Below are 10273 nucleotides of genomic sequence, written 5' to 3' on the forward strand. Positions count from 1 at the left end.
GGCAGGGCAGGATGGATATAGGTCTGTAACAGTTTGGGTCCAGGGTGTCTCCCCCTTTGAAGAGGGGGATGACCGCGGCAGCTTTCCAATCCTTGGGGATCTCAGATGATACGAAGGAGAGGTTGAACAGGCTGGTAATAGGGGGTGCGACAATGGCGGCGGACAGTTTCAGAAATAGGGGGTCCAGATTGTCAAGCCCAGCTGATTTGTATGGGTCCAGGTTTTGCAGCTCTTTCAGAACATCTGCTATCTGGATTTGGGTAAAGGAGAAGCTGGGGAGACTTGGGCGAGTAGCAGCGGGGGGGGGGGCGCAGCTGTTGACCAAGGTTGGATTCGCCAGGAGGAAGGCATGGCCAGCCGTTGAGAAATGCTTGTTGAAGTTTTCGATTATCACGGATTTATCGGTGGTGACCGTGTTACCTAGCCTCAGTGCAGTGGGCAGCTGGGAGGAGGTGCTCTTGTTCTCCATGGACTTTACAGTATCCCAGAACTTTTTGGAGTTAGAGCTACAGGATGCAAATTTCTGCTTGAAAAAGCTGTCCTTTGCTTTCCTGACTGACTGCGTATATTGGTTCCTGACTTCCCTGAACAGTTGCATATCGCGGGGACTCTTCGATGCTATTGCAGTTCGCCACAGGATGTTTTTGTGCTGGTCGAGGGCAGTCAGGTCTGGAGTGAACCAATATATCTGTTCTTAGTTCTGCATTTTTTGAGCGGAGCATGCTTGTCTAATATGGTGAGGAAGTAACTTTTAAAGAATGACCAGGCATCCTCAACTGACGGGATGAGGTCAATATCCTTCCAGGGTACCCGGGCCAGGTCGATTAGAAAGGCCTGCTCGCAGAAGTGTTTTAGGGAGCGTTTGACAGTGATAAGGGGTGGTCGTTTGACTGCGGACCCGTAGCGGATACAGGCAATGAGGCAGTGATCGCTGAGATCTTGATTGAAGACAGCAAAGGTGTATTTGGAGGGCAAGTTGGTCAGGATAATGTCTATTAGGGTGCCCATGTTTACGGATTTAGGGTTGTACCTGGTGGGTTCCTTGATGATTTGTGTGAGATTGAGGGCATCTAGCTTAGATTGTAGGACTGCCGGGGTGTTAAGCATATCCCAGTTTAGGTCACCTAACAGAACAAACTCTGAAGCTAGATGGGGGGCGATCAATTCACAGATGGTGTCCAGGGCACAGCTGGGAGCTGAGGGGGGTCGGTAGCAGGCGGCAACAGTGAGAGACTTATTTCTGGAGAGATTAATTTTTAAAATTAGAAGTTCGAACTGTTTGGGCATAGACTTGGAAAGTATGACAGAACTTTGCAGGCTATCTCTGCAGTAGATTGCAACTCCTCCCCCTTTGGCAGTTCTATCTTGACGGAAAGTGTTATAGTTGGGTATGGAAATCATACCAAGATATGGTGCACAAGCTGTTGTTTACATAAATGCTTAGGCCCCTTCCCGTGTCTTACCAGAGGCTGCTGTTCTGTCCTGCCGATAGTGTATAACCCGCCAGCTGTATGTTCTTAATGTCATCGTTCAGCCATGACTCGGTGAAGCATAAGATATTACAGTTTTTAATGTCCCGTTGGTAGGATATACGTGCTTTCAGTTCGTCCCATTTATTTTCCAGCAATTGAATGTTAGCAAGCAGAACGGAAGGCGAGGGCAGATTAGCCACTCGTTGCCTGATCCTCGCAAGGCACCCTGATCTTTTGCCTCAATCTCGGTTTCCTTTTCCAGAATCACGGGGATCGGGGCCTGGTCGGGTGTCTGCAGTATATCCCTCGCGTCCGACTCATTGAAGAAAAACTCTTCATCTATTTTGAGGCGAGTAATCCCAGTTCTGATGTCCAGAAGCTCTTTTCAGTCATAAGAGACGGTAGCAGCAACATTATGCACAAAACAAGTTACGAAAAAACAAACAAAATAGCCTGGTTGGTTGAGAGCCGATAAGACGGCAGCCCTACCCTCCGGCGCCATCATTATTCCGAAGCTCTACGGAGAATTCCTTCGACCTCATGGCTTGGTTTTGCTCTGACATGCACTGTCAACTGTGGGACCTTATATAGACAGGTGTTTGCCTTTCCAAATCATGTCCAATCAATTGAATTTAACAACAGGTGGACTCAAGTTGTAGAAACATCTGAAGGATGATCAATGGAAACAGGATGCACTTGAGCTCAATTTTGAGTCTCATAGCGAAAGGTCTAAATAAGATATTTCTGTTTTTTAAATTTCTAATAAATTTGCTAAATTTTCAAAAACACTGATTTCGCTTTGTCATTATAGGATATTGTGTGTAGTTTTCTGAGTTACATTTTTTTATTTTAGTCCATTTTAGAATACGGCTTACGTAACAAAATGTGAAAAAAGTTAAGGGGTCTGAATACTTTCCGAAGGCACTGTATACACACACACACACACACACACACACACACACACACACACACACACACACACACACACACACACACACACACACACACACACACACACACACACACACACACACACACACACACTTGGTCATGCAACAATGTGGATTGCAATTGCTCCAGGACCAGATTTAAGGAAACATTGAAGTACAGTAATTTCACGATTAGACACTTTAAGTTGGACACCTACTACAAATCTTATTGAATTGAATCATCAACCACAGTAGAATATCTGAAGATGAATACGAATACATAGTGTATAATATGTCTGGTTCCTGTATGCTCTTGAGATTCTATGTGTAGTAATGTTAACAACTACACTGTTGCAAGTTGAACATGTGTAGATGTTTCCTGTTATTACCTTCCATATCACTATATCCTGATCATTCAATTAAACTGTCTGTATGTCTCCATACAATTGGAATCACGTTTTAGTTATCTATCTCAAAGATTACTCAGCCTTACCTATTCTGATAATAGCATGTGCCGGACATTTAACATGTTGAAAACAAAGATCTCAAGGTCATTGATTTGGTAACTGGGGTATAAATAACTCTGTCAGATTCAGTTTAGTCAGGACCTTTAACTACATCAACATCACATCAACATCAACAGTGACTTTGTTATTTTGAGTGTGAAGATATGAAAATCTATTACTAGTTCGAATTACTTTATATTATATTTTCTGCCTTACTACAACCATATATCAACCCTTGATTTACATAAAAGTTATGGCATAATAACAATGCAATAATTCAGCAGTGAATGTAATTGTAGATTTAATCAAACCTGCCACAGATAACTAAACTGCTTACCTGTGAGGAAAGTCTATTTGCTTTTTTGTTTTACAATACATACATATAAAAATATAAAATAGGGAGCACTGCTTTGCAAAGAATATAAATGGTATCAAACAAAAATCTATGTTTATACGTTACTGCAATGTGTCTGTACCACTGTATCTGCAATGTGTCTGTACCACTGAATCTGTAATGTGTCTGTACCACTGTATCTGCAATGTGTCTGTACCACTGTATCTGCAATGTGTCTGTACCACTGTATCTGCAATGTGTCTGTACCACTGTATCTGTAATGTGTCTGTACCACTGAATCTGTAATGTGTCTGTACCACTGAATATGTAATGTGTCTGTACCACTGTATCTGTAATGTGTCTGTACCACTGTATCTGTAATGTGTCTGTACCACTGAATCTGTAATGTGTCTGTACCACTGAATATGTAATGTGTCTGTACCACTGAATCTGTAATGTGTCTGTACCACTGTATCTGTAATGTGTCTGTACCACTGAATCTGTAATGTGTCTGTACCACTGTATCTGTAATGTGTCTGTACCACTGAATCTGTAATGTGTCTGTACCACTGAATATGTAATGTGTCTGTACCACTGAATCTGTAATGTGTCTGTACCACTGTATCTGTAATGTGTCTGTACCACTGAATCTGTAATGTGTCTGTACCACTGTATCTGTAATGTGCCTGTACCACTGTATCTGTAATGTGTCTGTACCACTGAATCTGTAATGTGTCTGTACCACTGAATCTGTAATGTGTCTGTACCACTGAATCTGTAATGTGTCTGTACCACTGTATCTGTAATGTGTCTGTACCACTGAATCTGTAATGTGTCTGTACCACTGTATCTGTAATGTGCCTGTACCACTGAATCTGTAATGTGCCTGTACCACTGTATCTGTAATGTGTCTGTACCACTGTATCTGTAATGTGTCTGTACCACTATAAAATAGGGAGCACTGCTTTGCAAAGAATATAAATGGTATCAAACAAAAATCTATGTTTATACGTTACTGCAATGTGTCTGTACCACTGTATCTGCAATGTGTCTGTACCACTGAATCTGTAATGTGTCTGTACCACTGTATCTGCAATGTGTCTGTACCACTGTATCTGCAATGTGTCTGTACCACTGTATCTGCAATGTGTCTGTACCACTGTATCTGTAATGTGTCTGTACCACTGAATCTGTAATGTGTCTGTACCACTGAATATGTAATGTGTCTGTACCACTGTATCTGTAATGTGTCTGTACCACTGTATCTGTAATGTGTCTGTACCACTGAATCTGTAATGTGTCTGTACCACTGAATATGTAATGTGTCTGTACCACTGAATCTGTAATGTGTCTGTACCACTGTATCTGTAATGTGTCTGTACCACTGAATCTGTAATGTGTCTGTACCACTGTATCTGTAATGTGTCTGTACCACTGAATCTGTAATGTGTCTGTACCACTGAATATGTAATGTGTCTGTACCACTGAATCTGTAATGTGTCTGTACCACTGTATCTGTAATGTGTCTGTACCACTGAATCTGTAATGTGTCTGTACCACTGTATCTGTAATGTGCCTGTACCACTGTATCTGTAATGTGTCTGTACCACTGAATCTGTAATGTGTCTGTACCACTGAATCTGTAATGTGTCTGTACCACTGAATCTGTAATGTGTCTGTACCACTGTATCTGTAATGTGTCTGTACCACTGTATCTGCAATGTGCCTGTACCACTGAATCTGTAATGTGCCTGTACCACTGTATCTGTAATGTGTCTGTACCACTGTATCTGTAATGTGTCTGTACCACTGTATCTGTAATGTGTCTGTACCACTGTATCTGTAATGTGTCTGTACCACTGTATCTGTAATGTGTCTGTACCACTGTATCTGTAATGTGTCTGTACCACTGTATCTGTAATGTGTCTGTACCACTGTATCTGTAATGTGTCTGTACCACTGTATCTGTAATGTGTCTGTACAACTGTATCTGTAATGTGTCTGTACCACTGAATCTGTAATGTGTCTGTACCACTGTATCTGTAATGTGTCTGTACCACTGTATCTGTAATGTGTCTGTACCACTGTATCTGTAATGTGTCTGTACCACTGTATCTGTAATGTGTCTGTACCACTGAATCTGTAATGTGTCTGTACCACTGTATCTGTAATGTGTCTGTACCACTGTATCTGTAATGTGTCTGTACCACTGAATCTGTAATGTGTCTGTACCACTGTATCTGTAATGTGTCTGTACCACTGTATCTGTAATGTGTCTGTACCACTGTATCTGTAATGTGGCTGTACCACTGTATCTGTAATGTGTCTGTACCACTGTATCTGTAATGTGTCTGTACCACTGTATCTGTAATGTGTCTGTACCACTGTATCTGTAATGTGTCTGTACCACTGTATCTGTAATGTGTCTGTACCACTGTATCTGCAATGTGTCTGTACCACTGTATCTGTAATGTGTCTGTACCACTGTATCTGTAATGTGTCTGTACCACTGTATCTGCAATGTGTCTGTACCACTGAATCTGTAATGTGTCTGTACCACTGAATCTGTAATGTGTCTGTACCACTGTATCTGTAATGTGTCTGTACCACTGTATCTGCAATGTGCCTGTACCACTGAATCTGTAATGTGTCTGTACCACTGAATCTGTAATGTGTCTGTACCACTGAATCTGTAATGTGTCTGTACCACTGTATCTGTAATGTGTCTGTACCACTGTATCTGCAATGTGCCTGTACCACTGTATCTGTAATGTGTCTGTACCACTGTATCTGTAATGTGTCTGTACCACTGAATCTGTAATGTGCCTGTACCACTGAATCTGTAATGTGTCTGTACCACTGTATCTGTAATGTGCCTGTACCACTGTATCTGCAATGTGCCTGTACCACTGTATCTCCTACGACAGTAGCTGTACATTGGCTTGTTCTGTGATTCCCCTCCAGGATGATGAGACAGGCCATGTTCTTCCTTTTGCTGGCTCTTCTTGGAACATCTACTGGTGCCATTGTTCCAAGTAAACACTTCCTCTTGTTATTATCTCTAGATATATGATGCCATTTAGATTGACAGAGAAACACCTATAGTTATCAACAGTAAAAGTTTTATCATTTCACAAGTAGCCAAGAGTTCTCTTGTCTTGTTAATGACACACCTGTAATATAAACAATCCTTATCACTCACAAATAACAAGGAACTGGTGCACCAGTGTTATTCCTATGGTAGATCTCTGACTGAGCAAGTTATGTGACTGTGGTTCTTCCAGGTCAGAACAGTCTTTTTATCGTTCTGTGAAGTGGAGGTTTATGGGTACCTCGCCCCAACTGGTAAGGATAAGCCCCATCACGTTTAATTCCATTTGAATATTATTGAAGTAAATACTTTTAGTAAGTAACTCAGAGCAATCATGTCTTCTACTGACTCATTTTATGCAGACAAATATTCAAGTGATGTCTTGGATATACATACTGTATGATACGATACATTATAAATCATGTATCATTGCCTCAACAGTAGTTAAACATTGGTTTAAAGCCGGCTGCCGAATCCGTAAAATGTGAAGATGTATATAGCCTCCAACACTCTACTCAGCAAATTGGATGCAGTCTATCACAGTGCTATCCGTTTTGTCACCAAAGCCCCATATACTACCCACCACTGCGACCTGTATGCTCTCATTGGCTTGTCCTCGCTTCAAATTCGTTGCCAAACCCATAAGTCTTTGCTAGGTAAAGCCCCGCCTTATCTCAGCTCACTGGTCACCATAGCAGCACCCACCCGTCGCACGTGCTCCAGCAGGTATATCTCTCTGGTCACCCCCAAAGCCAATTCCTCCTTTGGCCGCATTTCCTTCCAGTTCTCAGCTGCCAATAACTGCAACGAATTGCAAAAATCACTGAAGCTGGAGACTCATATCTCCCTCACTAACTTTAAGCATCAGCTGTCAGAGCAGCTTACAGATCATTGCACCTGTACATACCCCATCTGTAAATAGCTCGTATAACTACCTCATCCCCATATTATTATTTTTTGTTTTGCTCCTTTGCACCCCAGTATCTCTACTTGCACATTCATCTTCTGCACATCTATCACTCCAGTGTTTAATTGCTAAATTGTAATTAGTTCGTCACTACGGCCTATTTATTGCCTTACCTCCCTAATCTTACATCATTTGCACACACTTTATAGGGACTTTTCTATTGTGTTAGTGACTGTATGTTTGTTTATTCCATGTGTAACTCTGTGTTGTTGTTTGTGTCGCACTGCTTGCTTTATCTTGGCCAGGTCACAGTTGTAAATGAGAACTTGTTCTCAACTGGCCTGAAATTAATAAATAAAATAAAAAATATATATATACTCCTTCAATTACAAGGGGGATTACATGAACATCAGCATACGAATGCAAGTGCTAACAATTCTCTTGTCCAGGAAATAATGCAGCTTTACAGGGAAAACCCACCCAGTCATCATTGTGTGGGTTTGGTTTTGCTTACAATGCCATTGATGGGAATCACAACGGTATTTGGGAAGATGGTTCCTCCTCCTGCACCAACACCAAAGTGAAAGTTAACCCTTGATGGCAGTTGGACCTTCTGTGGACTCATAAAGTGTTCTCCATCACCATCCCCAACCGAATAGACGGGACTTTCAGTAGACTGAATGGTTCTGAGTTCCGCATTGGTGACTCCCTGACAAAACAAGAACAATGGCAACAGCAATCCCAGGTGAACTGTGGGAGTTAAAGTCAATGCTATATTTGACAAAAGGTTGGTTAGCACAACTGTGTACAGACTGTAGAGATAGTTAGAGGACACAACATTCTATCTGTCCCATTATGGCGTCTCTGAGAGCATGAGCAGTGCCATTGAGGCCATCTCTATTTTGAAGTAGCACATTCTATTTTCTACTACTTCTATGAGTTGATAAACAAACTGAAAGGATGCGTACTGCCACGTTGAATGTGCTGTTTGAACGGGTATAAAGCCAAGGTTGACTATTTACTGCCTCCTGCAGTTACAGAATATTTGCTCACGAGTATAATTCATTGGCTGATCCCTCCTGGAATTATGTGATCCTTCCTTAACCCATAGAAAGTCCCACCCAGTTGAGTACTTCAAAATGGTGAAAGTCCTCAATGGCACTCCATATGCTAAAACGGGCTTTTGGTCACTTGAGTCCTCTATCTCTATGGTGCAGCCTGACTTACAACACCAGGAAATGTGTTGAATTGTCAACATTATTGAGTGGTTCACTATATGAGTCTGATGAGTTAACATGGAGCTGCTTGTGTTATAGTTACTGTTCTAAAGCTGTTTCGATTTCCTCCTGCAGGTGTGCTGTGATCTCTTCTATTCCAGCTGGCTTCTCCAGCACCTTCCAGTGTAACGGAATGGAGGGTCGATACGTCAACGTGGTCCTTCCAGGAAGAAGTGAATACCTGACCGTGTGTGGGGTGGAGGTCTATGGGTCACCACTGGACTGATAGATCCAGAGCATTTATTACCAAAATGTAATCTGGAGCACACACTGTTTTCTGGACGTGATAGATAACTTATATTAATTATTTTTTTTAACTAGGCAAGTCAGTTAAGAACAAATTCATATTTACAATTTGACCTACTGGGGAACAGTGGGTTAACTGCCTTGTTCAGGGGCAGAATGACACATTTTTAGCTTGTCAGCTATGGGATATGATCCAGCAACCTTTTAGTTACTGACACAACGCTCTAACCACTAGGCTACCTGCCACCCTAAATTATATTGTAGGTAACATTCTCCACACTCTTAGAAAAAAGGGTGTCCTTCAGCTGTCCCCATAGGAGAACCCTTTTAAGTTCCTGGTAGAACCCTTTTGGGTTCCATGTGGAACAGGGTTCTACATGGAACCCAAAAGGGTTCTTCAAAGGGTTCTCCTATGGGGACAGCCGAAGAACCCTTTAAGGTTCTAGATACACTCTTAGAAGTAAAGGAGCTATGTGTAGGAAAAATCCATGTTTAAATGTATTAACAGTTGAGTATTTGTTATTTCACATTGTAAATATAGTTATATTGAGTACATTCATTTAGATCTGTTTAATTGAAACTGTACTTGCTGTAAAGGCTCCTATCATTGTAATGTATTGTATGTTAATGTATTTGGAGAAGATAAAGTGTAACACAGCACCTGTTTCAGAAGCATTTCTTGGTGTCACCTAGAATGCAATTATCAAAGGTATTTTGATAGGAATATTATGGCCTAACCCTATGTTTTTAAATTCTCAAAACCAAGACATTTAGCTAATTCACCTGTGTACGCACTCACACATGCATGGACACACAAACTGTATGCACACTCACTTGGTCATGTAGAAGAGTGTGGATTGTAATTGTACCAGGACCATAAGTAAACATTGAAGTCATTTTATAATTAGACACTTTTAATCTACTTTTATCTGAATGAATTTAGTCATCAACTGCAGTAAAATATCTGATGTGGAATAAGAATACATACAATATGTTGCCTGCTCCTGTACATGCTCTTGAGATTCTATAAGTAGCAAAGTATACAACTACTCTGTAACACGTTGAACATGTGTAGATGCTTCCTGTTATTCCCTTCCATATCACGATATCCTGATCATTCAGTTATACTGTCTGTATTTCGCCATAAGTTGGAATCATGTTTTAGTTATTTATCTCAATGATTATGTCACAGGGTGGAAAAGTGAGTTGAGCAGGCATAGTGAAGCAGAGGGAAAAAGTATATTTTTAACATGTATGTTCATACGTCATGGTTTAAAGCCATCACCGTAGGCCAGCAGGCAGGTTGCAGCAAGGATCCAGCGAAAAGCAAATGTTTCACACAAAAATAAATAAACCCACTCATAGCAAACAAAGTCCCCTTGAGCATAAAGTCCTCCAATACCTGCCAGAAGCTCTCCCACATGGTGTCCTGATGCAGCCAGGGCCGTTCTTGTAGTCTGCTTTTGTCTAGTTCCCTCTATGGTCCTGGGACGTCAATGAGGACTAGATTA

The 10273-nt window shown here is 41.3% G+C and overlaps 1 long non-coding RNA gene across 1 annotated transcript; it reads left to right on the top strand.

Annotated features, from left to right (window-relative positions):
* The first annotated feature begins 6043 nt into the window (after positions 1–6043).
* Positions 6044–9107, top strand: LOC120030803. The gene is made up of 3 exons (XR_005473688.1): positions 6044–6276; positions 6526–6586; positions 7689–9107. It is a non-coding gene; the product is annotated as an uncharacterized LOC120030803 (long non-coding RNA).
* The last annotated feature ends 1166 nt before the right edge of the window (positions 9108–10273 follow it).

This window comes from Salvelinus namaycush, chromosome 37 (genome assembly GCF_016432855.1).
Source record: "Salvelinus namaycush isolate Seneca chromosome 37, SaNama_1.0, whole genome shotgun sequence".
NCBI classification, from domain to species: domain Eukaryota; kingdom Metazoa; phylum Chordata; class Actinopteri; order Salmoniformes; family Salmonidae; genus Salvelinus; species Salvelinus namaycush.